Raw genomic sequence first — 20,600 nt, forward strand, 5'->3', positions numbered from 1 at the left:
AATTGCCTTTTTAAAATATGATAGAAGGTGAATTATATCTGCTTTACTAGGCCCTTTTTTTTTTCCTGATAGACAGTACCAAGGCCATAAGCACCAGGAGTCATTATGAGCTATCACTGGCTGTGTCTACACTAGCCCCAGACTTCGAAATGGCCACGCAAATGGCCATTTTGAAGTTTACTAATGAAGCGCTGAAATGCATATTCAGCGCTTCATTAGCATGCGAGCAGCCGCAGCACTTAGAAATTGATGCGCCTTGCCGCCGCGCGGCTCGTCCCAACGGGGCTCCTTTTCAAAAGTACCCCGCCTACTTCAAAGTCCCCTTATTCCCATCTGCTCATAGGAATAAGGGGACTTCGAAGTAGGCGGGGTCCTTTCGAAAAGGAGCCCCGTTGGGACGAGCTGCGCGGCGGCAAGGCGTGTCAATTTCTAAGTGCTGCGGCCGCCTGCATGCTAATGAAGCGCTGAATATGCATTTCAGTGCTTCATTAGTAAACTTCGAAATGGCCATTTGCGTGGCCATTTTGAAGTTTGGGGCTAGTGTAGACACGGCCACTGAGATTTACATTAATTTAATTGCCCAACCTAAATATACAGGCAGTTGTTACCAGCTGTGATGTCCTACTTACCATATGGACAGTTTTAAAGAAACTTTTGAAATTGATTCCACAATTATATTTCATTACTTGCTTCAGAAGTTTAAGATACTCTTGTATCCACATCGTTGGAAGTACCTGCTAAAATTCAGTTTTTTTTAACTTCTAGTAAAGATCTCTGATATCTTACTGTAAAGCTCTGTAAAACAGAATGCTGTGTTCATGCACATTGCAGGGAAGTTTCTTTCATGGAAAATGGCATTTTGTAAAATTAAACCTTTTTTAAAAAAAAAAAACGGGGGAGCGAGGGGTGAGTGGCCTGGGATAGTTTAGTAGTTAGAACATTGGCCTTGTAAACCCTGGGTGTTGAGCTCAATCCTCAAGAGGGCCTTCCATGGGTCTGGAACAGGTTAGATTAAAAAAAGAAAATTGTCAGGGGTGATGATAGGTCCTGGTGTGAGGGCAGAGGACTGGACTCAATGACCTCTTGAGGTCCCTTCCAGTTCTATGACATATATGTATACGTGGTGGAGTCGCACCATGGATGAGTTCAGCCTTCTGAGTTTCTTTTTTTGTAGAGGCTGACGTATAAACCTGATTATTTCTCTCTCTCATTTTTTTTCTGCTATCTCGAAAGCAATTCAAGCATATTATGCAAAATTAGCCAACCAAGTATCTCCATTTTAAGCAGAACAGCAGTCACTTAAGACTCAGACAGATCTTCAAAGAGATTCTAATTTTCTTCCAATATCCTCCCCGCAAACCAACCAAACCTTTCCTCTCCCTACAACTGAAATTAGAGCCTCAGCTCTAGGTTGATAGTTTGCTTTTTCTCTCAAGGTTTTAGACTAGTGTCATTTTTTATGACCAAGTTTTGGCTTATTTGACACATGGACGAGTTTAGAAGGGAAAAACTGACCAACCCAGAATGATGGCAGCATTACTAAACATTCTAATTTATGTTCCTGTCAGGTTTTAATTAGCAGGTGAAAAACACATTTATTTCCTAAAATATTCTCCTAATGAGCTGCAAGGGAGTTACTGTATGTGTTTGCTCTTTGTGGGTTTCTGGGTATGTGAATTCATTTAGTAGGTTTTTGTAGATTTTCTGTGCCTTACCTCTTGGGGTGAAAGAGAATAGGTCCCCCAGGAATCCAGAACGCAGCTCAACCATGAAAATGAGCCGCCATGGACACTTCTAGGCAAAACTTAAGATGGTGTCTGCTAAGCAGTGAGAGGAACTAACCAACGGAACAAATTCACAAAGATTGTGGTGGCTTCTCTGCCACTGGCTATTATTTTAAACCAAGATTGGGTGTTTTTTCTGAAAGATCTGCTCCAGGAACTATTTTAGGCAAGACTTTGTCACAAATGAGGAGCTTTGGAACAGAGCAGGAAAAGAACCACTTGATGTTCAAATCAAGAGAAGAAGGTGGGGATGGCTAGGCCATACTCTCAGAAAACCATCATCCAATACAGTCCGTCAAGCTCTCAGATGGAACCCGCAGGGAAAACACAAAAGAGGAAGACCTCAGACAACTTTAAGATCTACTGAGATTGAAGGACAACTGGGGTACTCCTGGGGTCAGCTAGAAGTATTGCCCCAAGACAGAGTGAAGTGGAGAAGACTTGTAGATAACCTATGCTCCACCCGGAGTACAAGGGTTTAAATCAAGCTTAGCCTTTGTCGTACAGCAGGTTAAACTAGTTGGACACAGTGATCTCTTCTGGCCTTCGAATCTCTGAATCTGTTATCCACCAATGGAATGCTACTTGTTGAGGGCTTTGGACAGCAGGCTTGAATATCCTTCCAGAGACATCTTGCCTGCATAGACCTGCCTAAGGTCCTCTGCATTTTGGGGTCTGTTCTTTGCCCCTGTGTGTCCCAGTCCACTTGGAGAGAGTCAGCCTTATATCCTCTTGTGCCAGAGTTGAGGTTGGATATACTAGAAGGCACAGATATGGCGAGAGGGGTTCAAGAGGCATTTACACAAGCGTTGGGATTTCACTTACCAAAACATGCTGATGAAAGTGTGTGCTCTCTCTGCTTCAGATATCAGTGGTGTCCTAGGACAAGAGGGAGGAGAAGTAATACAGAAGTGGTGAAACTAGGGAGTCATTTTTTCCCGTGTAAACGTACCTTTGTGTGCTTTTGGAAATATTACCCATGTTCTCTTAGAAAGGCAGCCAAAGGAATTGCTCTGAAATCTGTGCTAAATTTCCAAATATTGGGCTTCTTATCTGGTGTAAATTTGCACAATTAATGGAGCTGGTTCTTTAGATTTAAGAATGTTTCCAATACTTTATTTTGCTAGCTCCTTCGTGGTACAGAAACACTGGTGCCATTCTAGATCTGCTAAGCTACTGCTGTCAGACATCACATCCTGTGTCTGAGAGCAGCACCTAAAAGACAGATTACAAATGCCTAGGAAGAAATCATGGCTTTCAAACATCACAGATGACAAAATACCATGTTAATCTAGGTGTGGAAATTTTTTTTCCTCACTGCAGATCAGAAGCTTAAGCCTATCAGGGGAATAGTTGTATTTCTTTTTCTCATCTCAAACACGTTGAAACATCATTTGGGAGAGGCTCTCCAGATTTCTGTTTTCAACGTTAGATTTGTGACCGCACAATTTCACTTCTGTAATAGACTGCGAACCACATCCACAGCTGGTGTAAATCAGCATAGCTGCATTGACCTCAGTGGGGCCACCTGATTTACACGAAGTCCTGAAGACTTAGTCCAGGGTTCATGCACTTTCTAAATGCTAAAGGATATGAAAGCTTGAAGTGGGTCTTTGCCCATGAAAGCTTATGCTCCAAAATATCTGTTAGTCTATAAGGTGCCACAAGACTTCTTGTTGTTCTCGAAGCTGCAGACTAACACGGCTACCTCTCTGATACTTGCTCTGATGGAGTCTGGTGTTGGGATGCCAGTCATTGTTCCTCCTTGTCCTCCGTCAGTTGTGCTAGTAGGCATATTCTGTTTCTTTATTGAAATATGAGACTGAGCAAGTCCCTGACTCCAGGGCAGCGGTCTCCAATAGGAATTCAAAGATCACCACACTTGTGGTTGTCGTCTTTCCATATTCACCACATTATATTATTAACTAATTATCTAAATAAATGTCCTCGTCCTCCCCCAGAGCCAGGCACCCCCAGCCAACCCCCTGTTCTAATTCAATGCTGGTGACCTACTGGTGCCACCGCTGGAGCTGCTGCCATGTGCTTCTCCCTCCAAGCGGCGGAGTGTGTGCGGAGCGGGCAGACGGTACTCCCTGCATGCAGCTCTCAGGGGGAGCCACATTTAAAGGCTCCAAGAGCCACATGTGGCTCAAGAGCTGCAGGTTGGCCACCCCACCATTCCCAACAACACAGTGTCCTATTTGCCACAGGTGGTGAGTGGCGAACATATGAAACACCACAGCTCGAGGGTGTGATTCTCTAATGGAACTTATGGTGGTGAGTACTACAGAGATGGGTGTATAGCTTCTTCTTCCCACTTCCTCTTTCAGGATGGCTGAAGAAGGAGAACACAGGTTTGTTCTCTCTGGCTGCATCTACACTACAAGATAAATTCGAATTTAAGGCAGCTAGCTCGATATTACCGTGTGACTGTCTTCATTAGCTTGATTTAGGGAGCACTAATGTCCATTTCATAATATCTTTGGACTTGCTGAGTATAGCGTGAAGCTCGAATTCCAAAGTTTGATTAAAGGCAAGTGTGGAAGCACCACGTCTTAAAATCAAACTTATTAGCCTCCAGAGATGTCCCGTATGTAACCCACAAAGCCCCACACTGCTCTGCTCTGACCACTACTCTCCAGTTGCGCAGGAATTAGGTAAGAGGAAGATCATGCATTTTAAAGCGGGACCAGGAAGCCTGTGGCTGTGGGGTCATGTTTGTATAACAGCCTGAGAAACGTCTTTTTTTTCCTTTGCTATTAGCACTATGAGCACATCTACCCATTACAAATAGCCCCAGCACAGAGTTTGTGGTTCTGTCTCTACACTTGACATTTTTTCTGTGCTGCCTGTGCCAGCCGCTGCCTGGATGCACCACCTGGCAGCAAGGTTGTTTTGGGGGTCGTGCTTGCATAGGACTCTGAGAAACTTCTTCTCGGTGGTTTACATTTATGTGCTGTCCCCTCCCTCCCTCACGGGCGCCACACAATCAGGGTTTTTCCCGTGCTCAGCCACATCACATGGGTATCCCTCAACTCAATAAAAGGACGTACCTGCTACTCTGTGCTGACCATGCTGCCAGGCAGCACCATGTCCTGGCTTCCTGGCTTGTGCGTGGTTAGGGCTCCAAAGGCGTGAAATATTTTGGGGGGCTTGCAGCTGCTGGGGGAAAGCACCTCCTGGTGGCTAAGATTTTCAGTAGCTTGTTATCGCCTGTGGGGACGACTTCAACTAGCCCCTCCCCCCAACACACATTTTCAGGGCCTTTCTACCGCTGGTGGCTAAGATTTTCAGGGGGGACTACTTCAACTGGCCCCTCACCCTAAATATACATTTGGGGCCTTTCTGCCACATGGGGGGAGTACTTCAACTGCCCCCCCACCAAAAATATTTTCAGAGCCTTGCTGCGCCCAGGGAGAAATCTCCCTCAGCGGCTAAGATATTGGAGAGATTACTTCAACTGTCTCCTCACTGAATCCCCCCCCATGCCCCATACCCCAACAAGGATGCAGGAGGCTTGCAGTCACCAGGGGTAGGGGAGTCTTCCCTCGGCAGCTAAGATATTCAGGAGCAGTGGAACATTTCAGCTGGCTCTGCAACCACAAACCGAACTCCCCTCATCTCCAAAAATATATATATATATATTTTCAGGGGCTTTCTGCTTTTTGCAAAATCTTTGATATTTCAGTTATAAAATCCTTCCCTAAATTTTCTATCCTTTCTTCGTTCTTTAATCCCACCCTGTAGTGAGTTGGTATGGCCCTCTGCCAACTCAGAGGCCGAGGAGGATGCGCAGAGGCCCTGGTGGGCGGGTCCGGAGCCAGAAGGCCAGAGCCCTGCCCCTCAGAGGGCGGGGCCCAGGGTTAGAAGAGCCAAGGGCGGGGCTCAGGACCCGTTAAAGCCTGGGCCTCCGGGCAGGGAGGACGTGCCTGCACAAGCTCCCCGGCCCCAAGGGCAGAGGGCCTGTTGCCGCCTGGCCAGGCCGGAGAAGCAAGCCTGGAGCGGCTCCAAACAACCCCGGATCCGGATGCCTCAGGGAGACTACCCGGACTTCCCAGACCTGCCAGGACCTTCACGCCGGCGAAGACCCCCCGCCTGGGAAGAAGCCCCAGGAGTGGCCTGCCCCAGAGCCCCAGCGGACCGCTGCAGCCCTCAGGCCCAGGATCGCCGCGGGTCCCCCGTGCTACTGCCGCCCGACTACCCCAATGACATTGAGATGGGCGACTGGCCGGAGCTCCCGAAGGTGGATGACCTGGAGGAGACCGACCTAGAGGGACCCCCTGACCAGATGGACTGGGACCTTCCGCCAGTGGCGGTAGAGGTAGGAAGTGGCCCGGGGAACGACGCTCCCGAACCCATGGCAGTGTGTTGCGGCCTGGATCCCCACTGCCGTGGTCATGTGTGAGCAACCCCCTGGGCCAGGTCGCAGTGGAGTGGGAGGGCCTGCGACCCCCTACCCCCTCCTTGACAGGGCCAGCCTGCGCTGGGCCTGTGCTAACCCCTGTGCTAACCCCTTGTGCTGGTGCCCCGCCCCAAACTGAGGGCTGGGCCTGTGCTTAAATGCTTGTGCTGTTGCCCCGCCCCAAACTGAGGGGCTGGGCCTGGGCCTGGGCCTAAACTCTTGTGCTGTTGCCCCGCCCCAAACTGAGGGCTGGGCTTGGGCTAACCCCTTGTGAACTGCGGCCTGCCCTGGACTGAGGGCTGGTACTGTATTGCAACTGCGAACGGCTGCCCCGCCCTGAACTGAGGGCTGGGCCGGCCGTCTCTACTATATTGCTATTGAACTGGTGCCCTGCCCTGGACTGAGGGCTGGGCTGGGCTTGTATTGCCATTGTGAACTGCTGCCCTGCCCTGGACTGAGGGGCTGGGGCCTGTATTGTATTGCACTGGGAACTGCTGACCGCCCCGAACTGGGTACGGGCTGGTGTTGTAAACCCTCTGTGTGCACCACCCGCCCTGGGCCAAGGGTTGGGCGGTTGTGGACACGTTACACACCCCCACCCCCCCGCAGAAAAAAAGAAAAATACACAGGGAACAGTGGGTGAAGGGCCAGTTGAGATTTCTGTTTCCATTATAAGTTAACAATATGAGATTTCCCTGCCATCCTCCGTGTTGGGAATTTGTGTGTAGTAAAGAGGGAAGATAAAAATCTTTTCTTCTAGCCATTTCTGTCTTCTTTCTTCCAATGTTGCGCCCTTCACGCAGGGAAGAGTGGGTGGAGGGCCAGCTGAGAGTACAGCCTGTGCACGGAAGCTGTATAGAGCACTGGGAAGCCAAATACCCTCCCCTGAGCAACTCTCTTTTTTTCAAAAAACTTTACTATCAACTCTTTCTTCAGGCTTTTCATTGTCCCTGTATTATTTTCAGGGACTGGATGCAATCATGGGAGGGGGAGCAGTCAGGGGATGGCCAGCTGAGAAGACACACTTGCTGAGTTTTATGAAATCCTTGGTACTTTAGTACAGAGGAAAGAGATTTCTGTTAGCTTTGCCATCTTTGATGCCTTACTTTTCCCTTCTTTGGGCTGGAAAAATGGACATTTGCTTAACACGGGAGGGGAAAGAGGACAATGCCATGTGGGAAGATGATGTCAAAGACCAGTGGACATACCCACAATGCTATGGGGATGAGGGAATGGTGGGATAGGTTCCCACAATGCACTCCTGCAACTGTCAGTGTTTGTCAGTTGAGTGTGTCAGCAGTGAGTCGACTTTGTGAGGAGCATGGGGGGAGGTGAGGATAGTCAAAAGCAAATTTATAAATTCCAGAATTACAAAATCAATATTAACAAATTTGCTTTTATCTTGTAGCATAGACGTAGCCACTGCTGTCCTGAACCACCTCTTTTACTTCTGTTCCATCTCATCTTCGCTTGAGACTCACCAGGCAGGTCCCATTCATCCCGGAGCACTTGAATTGTTCAGGGCACGAGGTCACTGAGGGTTTAAAGACCACCAGTGGGAGGCTTAAAGGAGCAATTACACATGAACAGCATAACCAATAAAGCACTAGCTAGGGAAGGCAGGTGTCCAAGACATTGCACTGAATAAGTAAGTCCTTGAAGCAGTTCTGTCAGTGAAGCTTGTATGCAATCCATGGCAGAAACTACAGCTGCTCTCCTCTGGCATGAGCTCCCAGAAGGGCAGTGATGCAAATGCAGCCTGACCTCCACTTTGGTGGGGTAAATCTCTGAGGTGCAGCCAGTCTGCTGGAGGGGCGTGTGGGCACCCTTCCCTGCACCTGATGGTGTGAACCTAGGCTGGCACCTGAGTCCAACCATCAGGAGTGAGTGTATCCCTTTGAGGCACTGCCTTGGCCTATATACTAGGGCAATGCAATTAGCTGCTTGGGCTGGCCACATGAGTACAAGCCCCCAAACCCTCCTAGCCCCCTGGGTATGTAGTCAGGTGGCTACCCTAAGCTGCTGCTGGGCTATCTGAATACACCACTATTTAGCAGACTGGTGCTTGCTCTGCTTGAACATGCCCGCCTATCTGGGCTGGGAAGCATGCTCCCAGCTGCAGGATGGCTATGCTCGCAGTATAAATGTGACTCAGCCATTGCCTGAGATACACACTGCCACTAGCAAGTCCCTGATCCCTGCAATCTAACTCACCCAAAGGCTGCTACAGCAATGAACTCCTGGAAGACCAAGAATTGGGCAGCCCAGCCCCCAGTTCTGGACCACAGCCTTTCCTGCAGTGCGCTGCACACTCCAGGAGCTTTGCCTTCCATCAAGATGCATAAAATAAAATGAAAAGTGAATTTTGATATTGCATTTTAATTTTTTTCTTAAATCTGTGATGTGGTAATAAATGTAATATATGATTCTGGGCACATCGGGGAAAATAACTTCCACGTTTCTCATTAACTTTCGGGAAGTCTGGTTTGATTTTTTTCTCCCTCTGCATTTAGGGGGAACGATTCCCGACTATTGGTGCATTTTTGTTTATATTTAATAACGTTATTTTACAGTTACACCACCTTTCAACCTGTAGGATCCTAATGTTCTTTACAAAGTATACACAGCACCACTGAAATGTAGCCATCTTTGGGATGGAAAGTGGCAAGTAGGGGCACATCTCTACTTATGGGAAGATCCGTGCGCTATGGTAGATCCTCCGGAGTTTGATTTTGCGTGTCTGGTGAAGACACGACAAAATTGACCTCGCTGGACTCAGCTGTCGACCCCTGTATGCCATGCTATCGCATGGAGTAAGGGATGTTGACACAAGTGTCCTAGGGCTTGGACTACATTAGGGATATGAAAAACAAGAAGTCCTGTGACATCTTATAGACTAACAGATATTTTGGACCATAAGCTTTCGTGGGCAAAGACCCGCTTCGTCAGATGCATCAAAGCGGGTCTTTGCCCATGAAAGCTTATGGTCCAAAATATCTGTTAGTCTATAAGGTGCCACAGGGCTTCTTGTTTTTAAAGATACAGACTAATTCGGCTACCTCGCTGATTCTGATACATCGATTCTAGCTGTGCGAGTGGCATAGCTAGAATTGTGTATCTGAAATCGACTGCAGTGCCGAGTGTAGACAAAGCCCAGGTGAACTCCTGAGGCTAGATAGTCACCTGGTGTAAGCTGGCATAGCTGTCTGGACTTTGGTGGAACTACACCAACTAAAGAGCTGGCCCTTGGTACATTGCGCTGCGCAACCTTACAAAGACTGGAAATGTAGATTTTGTTATACCACTAGGCAAAGAGATGTGAAAGGCCTGTCATAACCAGAATCCTATGGAATTGGTTGTGGGTGAATGTCGAGTGTCATGGACTTTTCATTTCCTTGAGTGTTCTTATTCCTTGAAGCTGTCAGTTAGCCCTGTACCTGGGTTCATTCCTGCAATTTATTGTGTATAGACTATCTGGGCATTCCCATATTCAGTTGTGTCTTTGCCAGCAAACGCGGAATGTCTTTAATCTCTTCTTTCTTCATTAAGTTCACAGCTTTGGTAATTTTACAGATATTGTAGAATTTGGCTGCGTTGCGTCCCATGGAACCACAAGGCAGCAACACTGCTTTAGCACCATATGGTTTTTGACAAAGTCAGGCTCTGGTTCCAACCTAAACAGCTTAACATTATCAAAAGCCCAAGCTGACTGTAGCAATAACAACCTCTGCTTCCTTTCCTTAAGCTGTATAACAAGAGGAGGGGAAGCTTTCAAACTGAGAAAGCTGCTGTGATCCTGAACAGGGGGTTGCAGGGCTGAAGAAACCTCTTTGTATGTTCTCATTAGTTTCATAGGACAAGAAGATTCCACCTGGACCACAAACGAAGTCCAAGGCCGTGTCTGGTTTAATTTAAAATGTCTAAAATCACAGAACAGGTTTTCTTTATATTGTTTCCATATATGATTCATTTATTTGATATTTAGGATTAAATGAGCTCTTGCTGAGAACACTATATGCCTCCAAGCTGGAAAACACTCGATTGTCTCCATTGTTCAATGTATGTTGGCTTTTCCAAAGGTTAAGTATTCCTAGGTCCACCTAACATGGTCCAGGAAACTTTATCGGAGCATAGTGAATCCATTTGGTGTGAGTGTTTAGTAACGGGGGATGGAGAGGGAGGGGGATGGAGATGTAGGAAAGAAGTCTTGATCAGTGTATGCAGCAAGATTAGAAAGGCAACAAATTAGTTTTGAACTCCCCCACTGAAATAGCCTATAAATTTCTCCAGCTGCTGCGTATGGTTACACGGAATGGCTTCCAAAATAAATCAGGTGACCAGACATAGTGTTTGTGACAGTGCCTAGTTCTGATCAGAAATGAGTGTCCTATTCCTGTCATGGTGCTAGGAGCTGGCCAAGGACCCTGTCCTGCTGAAAAACAATCGGCACTCTCAGGACTTGTCTACATTACCACCTTCCTTCCAAGGAAGGATGGTAATTAGGATGTTGGGAGTTTACTGATGAAGTGCTGTGAGGAGTAAGGGGACTTCAAAGTTGCCCTGACACTTCAAAGTACCAGTGGGTGAGCCATGGCTAGATGCAAACCGGTACTTCAAAGTTTAAAACTTTGAAGTTGCCAGGGGGCAAATTTGCTTAATGAAGTGGTGTGTATGCACTGTGGCACTTCATTAGTTAACTCCCAACACCCTGATTAGCATTCTTCCTTTGAAGGAAGGCGGTAGTATAGACAAGCCCTCAGTGATTCACATGCAGCTACATTGCATTTGGATAAAAACAGTTAAACTCTGTTACCTCTGCAGCCTTGTTGACATCAACAGAAGTTTGACTGACACACACCTCCTAGAGGTGGGAGGGACCTTGGGAGGTCATCTAGTCCAGTCCCCTGCCCTCATGGCAGGATCAAGTACCATCTGTGGTATCTATTTGCCCCAGTTCCTAAATGGCCTCCTTGAGGATGGAACTCACAAGCCTGAGTTTAGGAGGCCCATGCGCAAACCACTGAGCTAGCCCTCACCCCAAGTCACAGAAGCTTTTACTGCTCTCAGGATCTCACCCTGAGAAAGGGTGGGCAGAGGGGTTCTTGAGAATACAGTAAACTATTTCATATCTGGCAGTCCTGGAACCGGGAGGTTGCTGAATATACAAGTATTCTGGATAATGGAGAGGTATGCCTAGCAATGCATACCGCTAAAGAAAAATAAGATTAGATATTAAGAAACAAACACAAATGTATGCACAGTACTTTATTTACCAACCACAGTAGTATTTTACCCTGCAAACTTATAGGCTACTGTTACATTACAACGCTCTGTCGACAGAAGTCACTGTTGGAAGAGATTTCCCAACAAAACTTCTGTTGATAGAGTGTGGCCACACACGAAAACCAATTGGCAGGGCACTTGGCTCTGTTGAAAGACTGCCAGGCTGCTCTCTCAACAAAAGAGGCACCTGGAAGCACAGCAGACAGGGCTGCCCATTGTTCTGGATGCCCTGGCTATCAACAGAAGGCTCCCCAGAGCATCCACACAGTTTGTTATCAACAGAATCTGTTGACAGCAGCATTATGCCTCATGGCTGAGAGGCTGAACGCAGCCAGAAAAAGTGCTAGGTTTTGTCAACAAACTGTCGACAAAACCCCTTTTGAGTGTGGACATACCACCAGTTTTGTCAACGAGACTGGGCTTTCTTTGTCAGCAAAACTCTCTAGTGCAACTGTAGTCATGCTGCATTTATTTTCACTATATTGCACTTATGGAAAATGTAACTAGAATTTACTGATGGTTAAAATGCCAGTTATTTGAGAGTTTCAGAAGATAGAGATAGATATGAAAGAGCTTCCTATTGCAAGGCGACACTTGTTTAACTCTTCCCATCTCATCTGTTTACTTTCTGAGATTCACCACCTTGTCATGAAAGGATATAAATTCCAGTGGTATGGTCTGATGCTAAGAATGGTGGGATCCCAACGTAGTTACAAATCAACTCGCGGTCTTAAAATGTCAGCGTCTTTTAGACACACAAAGATACTAAATAAAACACACAGAAGGAGCCTGGAACCTTGGTGGAGCACAGTCTTGTTGATGACTTATTGGAAGATGAAAGCATTTAGAGGTGCTAAGGTGGTGTCCGTTTGCCCTCTGGGAGTAAATAAATCCCTTTTTGCACATCACATTTGCTTATGAAGTGATGAAAAGTGCCTAGCTGCAGCGTTTCCCACCACGCTGCTAACTAGCACTTAACACAGGGAAAAGATGTGAAAGATTTGTATAGTGGGGATGCTGGGAGCCATTGAATCAAACTACATCTTCTGTATAGAATGGCAACCACTTCAAGCAAGGGGGATCGGTTGCATACCCCTGTCCCAGCCTTAACTCAAGCACCTGTAGAGACAGCTTGGTGCTGAAGGGGTTAGTTCTGCAGATTGACTTGTTGGCAATCAGCCTCGAGGCCTTCACTTCACAGCAGCTTACCAAAGGATGGCTGTGATCCCATGAGCGAGGCAACAAAAGGTAGGGCGCTGACATGGATCTTTGTCATTGTTCCTCTATTGAAATACATGTCCTCATATCTATTTTGGGAGGCCACATGTGTAAACTCCACATTAGCAGGGTAATAACAAGGCTGATTGCTACTGGCAGCAGCGGAAGCCTTCTGCCTTCCTTTGGGTGAGACGCGAAGGAAATCCCTCCTGTTCCTCATGGTCCAGCTGACACCTGGAGATCATATGGGTGAGAACAATGTATAAAATGGAAAATGATTGCCTGGGAAGGAGTACTGAGGAAAGTGATCTGCGGACCATAGTCTATCACAATTAAATGTAAGCGAGCAGCCTAACACTGTTGCACAAAAAAAAGGCAGCAAACCTCATCCTGGGATGAATTAGCAGGAGTGTTGTAAATCAGATGTGAAGGCTACTGTTACACTGCAGCGATCTGTTGACAGAAGTCACTGTTGGAAGAGATTTCACGAGGAAGCTTCTGCCAACGGAGTACAGCTGCACACAAAAGCCAATCAGAAGAGCACTCGGCTCTGTGGACAGAGTGGCTGGATTGTCTGGCCCCTCTATGGCAAAACAGGCACCTGAAAGCATAGCAGACAGAGCTGCCCGTTGTTCTGCATGTCCTGTCTGTCGAGAGAAGGCCCCCTCCACCCTCATTGTCCACAAAGCTTTTTTGTCAACAGAATCATTCAACAGCAGTGTCATGCCTCATGGCTGAGAGGCAGAACGCTGCTGACAAAGAGTCGACAAAACACATTTTGCGTGTGGACAAAACCAGGGTTTTGTTGGCAAAACTTGGTAGTGTAACCATAGCCAAAAGATAATTCTTCCACTGCACTCAATGCTGATTAGGCTTTACCTGAAGTATTGTGCCCAGTTCCAGGTGCCACACTGCAGGAAAGATGTGGACAAATTGGAGAAACTCCAGAGAAGGCAACAAAAATGACTGAAGGTCTCAAAAACATGACCTGTGAGGAAAAAATCGCAAAAAATTGGTTTGTTTAGTTTGGAAAAGAGAATACAAAAGTGAGAACCATTTTTAACTACATAAAAGATTGTTGCAAGGAGGAGGGAGGAGAATTGTTACTGTTCCTCTCTGAGGACACGACAAGAAGGCCTGGGCTTAAACTGAAACAAGGGCAGTTTAGGTTGAAAGTTTAAAAAACACCACCTTCCTGTCAGGGTATTTAAGCACTACAATAAATTTCAGGGAAGGGAGAGTGCAGCATCTCCCTCCCTGGAGATTTTTGAGAGCAGGTTGGATAAACACCTGTCAGGGACAATCTAGGTAACACTTGGTCCTGCCATGAGAGCAGAGGGCTGAACGTGTTGACTTCCTGAGGTCCCTTCCAGTCCTATGATTCTCTGTGGCTACCAGGAGGAGTGACTGAGATCATATCTGTCCCACTGATGAAGCAGTAGGTCTACCATTCGTGATTTATATTTGCCACAGAAACATCCCGCTGGACTCTCAGGTAATGTTCTTCTGATGTTCACACAGGTATAGTTGCCGAGCACCCTTATTCTCACCGCATTTGTTGAGAGGTCTGAACCCTTCTTTTGGGTGTGCATTTCACCACACTCAAGTGTTGGTCATCTTGGGGTGAGACAAATCTAAGATGCCTTAAAACCATTTGGAAACTGCTGCTGATGCAGAAATGCCCATTTGTTAAGCACTTACTTCCCACGGTGACTCCAGAGCCTTCAGTGCTTGTATGTCAATATCCAGGTGACTCTTAGGGGTTGGTTTTGACCTACAAAGCCTTAAATGCATTTGTTCTGCTCACCACAATAGTTGTGGTGGTCTGAGGCTCAAGCCAAAAGACTTCTAGTTTCTTACCGTACATCTTTACTGCAGCTGACTCTGTGCTTCCCACTGGCGGTGTAGACACTCCTTAGGGAGGAGTCTTTGATTTAGATACTCATGTCCGCCCCACTAACCTGCCTTGGTCAACCTAACAGGCACGTTACAAATCTCCCTGTTGCCCTGGTTTTCTTCTGGAGTGGAGGCTGGCAGGTGTGGAGGGAGGAAACAAGCTGAAGAGTTTGGAGGTAGATAGAACAGGAACATTTTGTGGTTCCACAGTCCTCAGGCCTCTGACTGAGCACTTCCTATACTTCAATAAGCATGACAGCTGTGCGGAAGGTGGACACCTCACATGCGGCTTCTATACCAGAACACATTCTGCTTGACCGCTGGCATTAGCACGGAGGTTCCCTCCCAAGTGGAGTATTTTGCATTGTCCTTACTGAATTTCATCCTATTTACCTCAGACCATTTGTTCAGATAATTTTGAAGTTTAATCCTGTCCTCCAAAGCACTTGCAACCTCCCGGATCAGTGTCCTCGGTCTCCTCTGCAAATGTTGTAAGTGTACTCTCTCTGCCATTATCTAAATCCCTGATGAAGTTGATGTAGCGAGCTAGACCCAGAACTAATCCTGTGCAGGGGGTAGTTTGTTGTCATGCCCTTAATAATGGCTGTTTTCTATTTTTTTTTAAATAACCCTGCCCACTCTTGAACATTCTCCACAGGAGAGTTTTTAAGCACTCTAGGATGCTACACCCTGAACTAAACCTTTCTGCAACCTTAGTTAAGTCGGCATGCATGACTCGAGATGTAACTGAGGGCAGGAGCTCCTCCTTTGAATAGTGAAAGCAGCAAAGGAAAGCAAATTTTTTGTGTTCATTCTGTATGTATTATTCGTTTGATTTCCACTACAGAAGAGCTATTACATGTTCCTTCAATACGCTTTAATTAGATGTGTTCTTTAAAAAGTTCATTTTGCATTTTTCTTAACTCTTTATGTTGTCGCCAGTCAAACTGGTTGGGTTGTATTACGAACACATTACAAACACATTACTTACCACTATATTTTATGCTTGTTGCAGATGTTTGGCTTCAACACAGAGGGGCCCTTGTATCCTGAAAATAGCAGCTAGCCTCTGTGCCAGCTGCATAAGTCTGCTATGGGTGTGTAACTGTATTGCAAATGTATTGAGCAGTACGATATTTGGTGATTAAATGTAGCTGCTTACAGCACAGCTTCATGGCCGTCATCCCACTGGCTTGGCTGCTAGAAAAGGAAGACAGGCACCAGGACAAATAGGCTATGTCTACACTAGCCCAAAACTTCAAAATGGCCATGCAAATGGCCATTTCGAAGTTTACTAATGAAGCCCTGAAATACATATTCAGTGCCTCATTAGCATGCGGGCGGCCGCGGCACTTCGAAATTGACACGGCTCACCGCCGTGCGGCTCGTCCCAACGGGGCTCCTTTTCGAAAGGACCCCGCCTACTTCGAAGTCCCCCTATTCCCATCTGCTCACAGGAATAAGGGGACTTCGAAGTAGCTGGGGTCCTTTTGAAAAGGAGCCCTGTCTGGATGAGCTGGGCGGCGGCGAGCTGCATCAATTTCGAAGTGCTGCGGCCACCTGCATGCTAATGAGGCGCTGAATATGTAGTTCAGTGCTTCATTAGTAAACTTCAAAATGGCCATTTGCATGGCCATTTTGAAGTTTTGGGCTAGTGTAGACACAGCCATAGTTTCACATCAGAGATTCTTGCATTTGCAGGGCAAAAGGAGAACTATGAAATCCAGCTGGGGCCAGGGAATTAACCTCTCAAAACACTTCAAATACCTTACCAAGGCTATGTCTACATTACCAGATCAATTTGAATCTAAGGCAGTTAGCTTGATTGTACCGTGACTGTCTTCGCTGTGAATACCAGGAGCTCAACTTAGTGAGCATTAATATCGATACCATAACATTGTTGAAACCAGCTGGGTGTAACATCAAGTTTGACTGAAGGCTGGTGCGGAAGCGCCATGTCTTTGAAAAGGATTTGTTAGCCTCCAGAGGCTGAATATCACTGCTGCACCTGGCTCTTGGTTCCCCACCACTTGTGGGAGCTGGGAAATTTACCGGTGCTGCTACACCTGGCTCCCAGCTCTGGAAAGCCAGGCGCAGCAGCACTGGTCAGTATCCAAGCTCCCTCAAGCTGCGGGGACCCGGGAACCAGGCAGCAGGGTGAGCGCTGCTAGCAGCAGAGGTGCGGCCAGGCCTGGGCCAGGGGGCAGGGACGCGCAGAATGTGGAGCTGAGGGAAATGCGGGATAGGTTCCCACAAGGCACTGCTGCAACATTCAATATTTCATCCCTCAGTGTGGCAGCACTAGCTCGACTTTGTGGGGAAGTGAGGATCCCCAAAACTGAATTTATAAAACCCAGTGTTAGAAAGTCAAATTTAATAAAACCAAATTTATCTTGGAGTGTAGATGTAGCCCTAGAAAGCATGTGTAAGTGAGTGCATGAAGGGCCAAATTCTCATACCTTCGGGCAAGCGCCCATTGAAGCTAATGGAAAAAACTGCTAGGAAAGGGCTGCTGGATTTGGCCCCATGTGGTAAAAAGGAGAGCACTGATAGCAAGGGTTATTGATGATGGAAGCAGCCGCAAGTGAAAGGGAGACAGATGATGTCTGGGATTAGGTGCTTTGAGTTCTATAGGTGGGAGTAGTTCTGTAGGATGTGTGTTCCAGGCTTCACAAGCCGGTGCACGTGACCTCTGAGAACAGGAGTGTCTGATGGTGCTCATGTGCGGTTTGAATCATGCACAGTGAGACACAGCAATGAACAAGGGAGTCCGAAAACTGGGACAGTCTCTGGCTTTGGTTCAGACTTCAGGGAGAAACCCAGAGGAACCATGCTGAGTTCTTGCACGGCATTTAGGGAGCTTTCAGAGGACCACTGAGCTGAGAGGAAGAGGTCTCGTTACCTTATTACCAGAAGCTACTTGTATAGACCTTTCCCCAACCCTTTCTTCCTTGAGCGGCACAGTTCCTCTATTTGTTGGGTAGCCTATAACTACACAGCCACAGCATGGGGCCTGAAAGACCCCTGAAAGGCCTGCTTACTAGCCCCCAGTAGGATATTTATGGCCTTGACATTGTTCTGGAGCAGGACAAGTACACATTTTACCTACCCTTCCTTGAAGCAGCTCTGGTGGCAAGCAAGGGAGGGAGGGGAATAACGCCATAGAAATAACCACCATTCCCAGACTCTGTAACAGCATCCGTGGGGATGCTTCAGCCCAGTTTAAGTTAATGCCTAATTAACAAAGCAAACTCTGCCAGAAAGTAGCTAGAAATGTTTTAATAACTCACCTCTTCAGCTGTTAACTCAGTGCACATGTCTTTAGCATTTGACAGCAGGGAACAACAGAATGTCTTTCTGCAATGGTACGTTAAAATTTGGTGATTATTAGATTCTGGGGCTCCTTGTTTCGCCTTTCAACAGGTATGAGAAGCTTGGGGTTGGATGTCAGCTCCTTGTGAGATGATGGGCTCTTTGTAAGTGGTCAACAAATGAATACCCACCATTCTATGGAACTCCACCTCTGCATTTTATCCTCATAGCATCCACTAGGGCCTTGTTAGCTTAGGGACAGGGATGAATTTGAATGGGTGCTAAATATCCGAGTTATACATGGATGGGCCCTGGATGAGTCAGAACCACTGATTGCCAGAGGGTATTCTGTAGTACTCATAAACAACGGAGTTGCAGGCTGTATAGATGCCTTGTGAGTGTACTGAGTAATGTGCATAGACATTGCACTGAGAGAATGTTGTGTTTGCAAAGTCAAGCATTCAAAACAGGTAACACCAGAATCAAAGTTTCCTATTTAACTTTAAGTTGGTCCTTCGTGCAGATGCACTATTTCTGTACCCCGCCACCTCCCACCACCCCCTGCCATTCTTTTGTCTCTGTATTGGAACTGGGCTGTTCCTCTTTCCCTTCCTCACTGCCTGGACGATAGTAGAGAGGGACAATTTCCCTCGCCTCAGATTTACTGTCTGGCACCATACTGGCCAGGAGAAGCAATCGCTGGGAAATTCCTGTTGTAAGCTCCTACTGCCCAGGTTTGGGGGATACTCACAGCAGATGGGGTCTGAAGAGAATTAGGGAGCTAAATACTTACAAGTCTCCCCTAAGCATATGCAAACTGAGGGTGGGGGAGAGGGGGAGATTTGGTAAAGAGGATTTTAAACTTGGCCAGATTTGGGTGAAATTTGACGGGGGATGGCAAAAGACACATCCCTGACACCAGTGAGACTCTCACCCAAATTTCAACTTCCTGAGCCAGAGGCTGTAAGAATTTTCCAATCTACATGCAGGGCTGTTCCAGCAAGCTGTCCTCTGATTGGTTCCCGCTCCCCCAGGAGCCCTTTATCCATTGGATGGGGTGCTGTGCAGGTTCCCTCTGGCTTGACTGAACCCCTTCCTTGCAGTAGTGGGGGACTCGCCCGACAACAGAGGGTTCTGAAACATTGGCTGAGGTAACTGTTTCTATTTCCAGGCCTCTGTCACAGGGTCCAGGATGCAATTCAGATCACAGAGGAGCGGTCATCACTTATTCTGCAGTTCCAGGTGCTCAACATGACAGTGTTCAACAGCTGTAGCTCCCAGCCTGGGATGCTCACAGACAGCCTATAATTATGCAGTTCACACTGTGGGTGTCTGGATGCCAGACAGCCCAGAGATCAACAGCTTGTCTGCAGCCCCACTCTGGCTTCTGCCAGCTTTGGTTACAGCTGGTCAGATAACCCCGATACTCTCTCAGTTCTGAGTTTTCCTAAACTGGTGTGGTCTGCAATGGCTAGGACCCTCCTGGAGCGTTCAGAGGTTGGTTTGTTCATTTAAATGGACAAAAGCACAGCACAGCTTATTGATGTAAATGCTGTGTTTCCAAGAAACACAGTGTTAAATTGGTTCATAGCAAATGCAAATGAAATTTATTGAAAGAGGACAGGTTGAATGATGCCAACTAAAAGGAACCGAGTTAGAAAGAGTTATGTGCTAATAAAAGTGAAAATATGAATCTAAACATCCAAAACTCAACCTCACAAGGTGCGGGTTTGTTCATGATGGGTTCATGTGGAGGTGTTAGCTGCTGGACGTGGCTGTAGCTGTAGCTACAGCTACAACCTCCCTGACTGAACTGACTTCATCAACTCTGGCCTTCCTCTTGATTGGGACTCCCTCCTCTTCATGAGTCTGTACAACTGGAACTGCCTCTGGAATCTCTACTACGCTGCATCTGATGAAGCAGGTCTTTGCCCACGAAAGCTTGTGCACCAAAGTATCTGTTCATCTACAAGGTGCCACAGGACTTCTCCTTGTTTTTGTGGCTACAGACTCACACAGCGGCCCCCTCCACGAGCTGTCTTTAAACACCAATAAACCTCTGCAATGTCGTGTTTTGAAAAGTAAAACACAAACTAAGCTTTTCTCCCCTGCCAGGGCATAGATGCTGTGCTGGCTCCTCCCACGCTTGTTAGCGTGATGGCTTTGTTTAGCTGATAAATGAATACACCTTCATTGTTTCTTCCTGTAATCGAGCTGCTCCCAAAGGCAAAGGTACATCCAACATACCAACTTCCTTGACATGCCTGGCTTAAACAGCTTTCAGATATCATTCCAGCCTATAGCCAGAACTTTATTACTCACCATGTACCTTCAGTAAGGTCTCAAAGGACATGAATCCAGAGTGTGCAACCCCTGCTCTTACGCGGCTGACCCCCGATTCATACAGTAAACCCTTGAGATATGCCAAGGTGTGGGGTTGGGAGGAGATCCCCCTGCCGAAGGGAAACAGAGCTGGCAGCCAGCTCTTCCCCTGAGTGCCAGCAGCGGGGAAGCGGAGGGCTCCGGCCACTGCCCCGTGCCCTGGCTCCAGCCACCGCCTCCAGCCGCGGACTTGTGCGAATTTCAGGGTACTTGAGGGTTGCATGGAACACGACCCTTGTGTATCTTGGGTGATTACTGTGCATCATAGAAGAATATCAATGGCAGGCCCACTACCTGGAGGTGGGGCACAGGTCAAAGTTGCC

Source organism: Carettochelys insculpta, chromosome 6, assembly GCF_033958435.1.
Source record: "Carettochelys insculpta isolate YL-2023 chromosome 6, ASM3395843v1, whole genome shotgun sequence".
In the NCBI taxonomy this organism is placed as follows: domain Eukaryota; kingdom Metazoa; phylum Chordata; order Testudines; family Carettochelyidae; genus Carettochelys; species Carettochelys insculpta.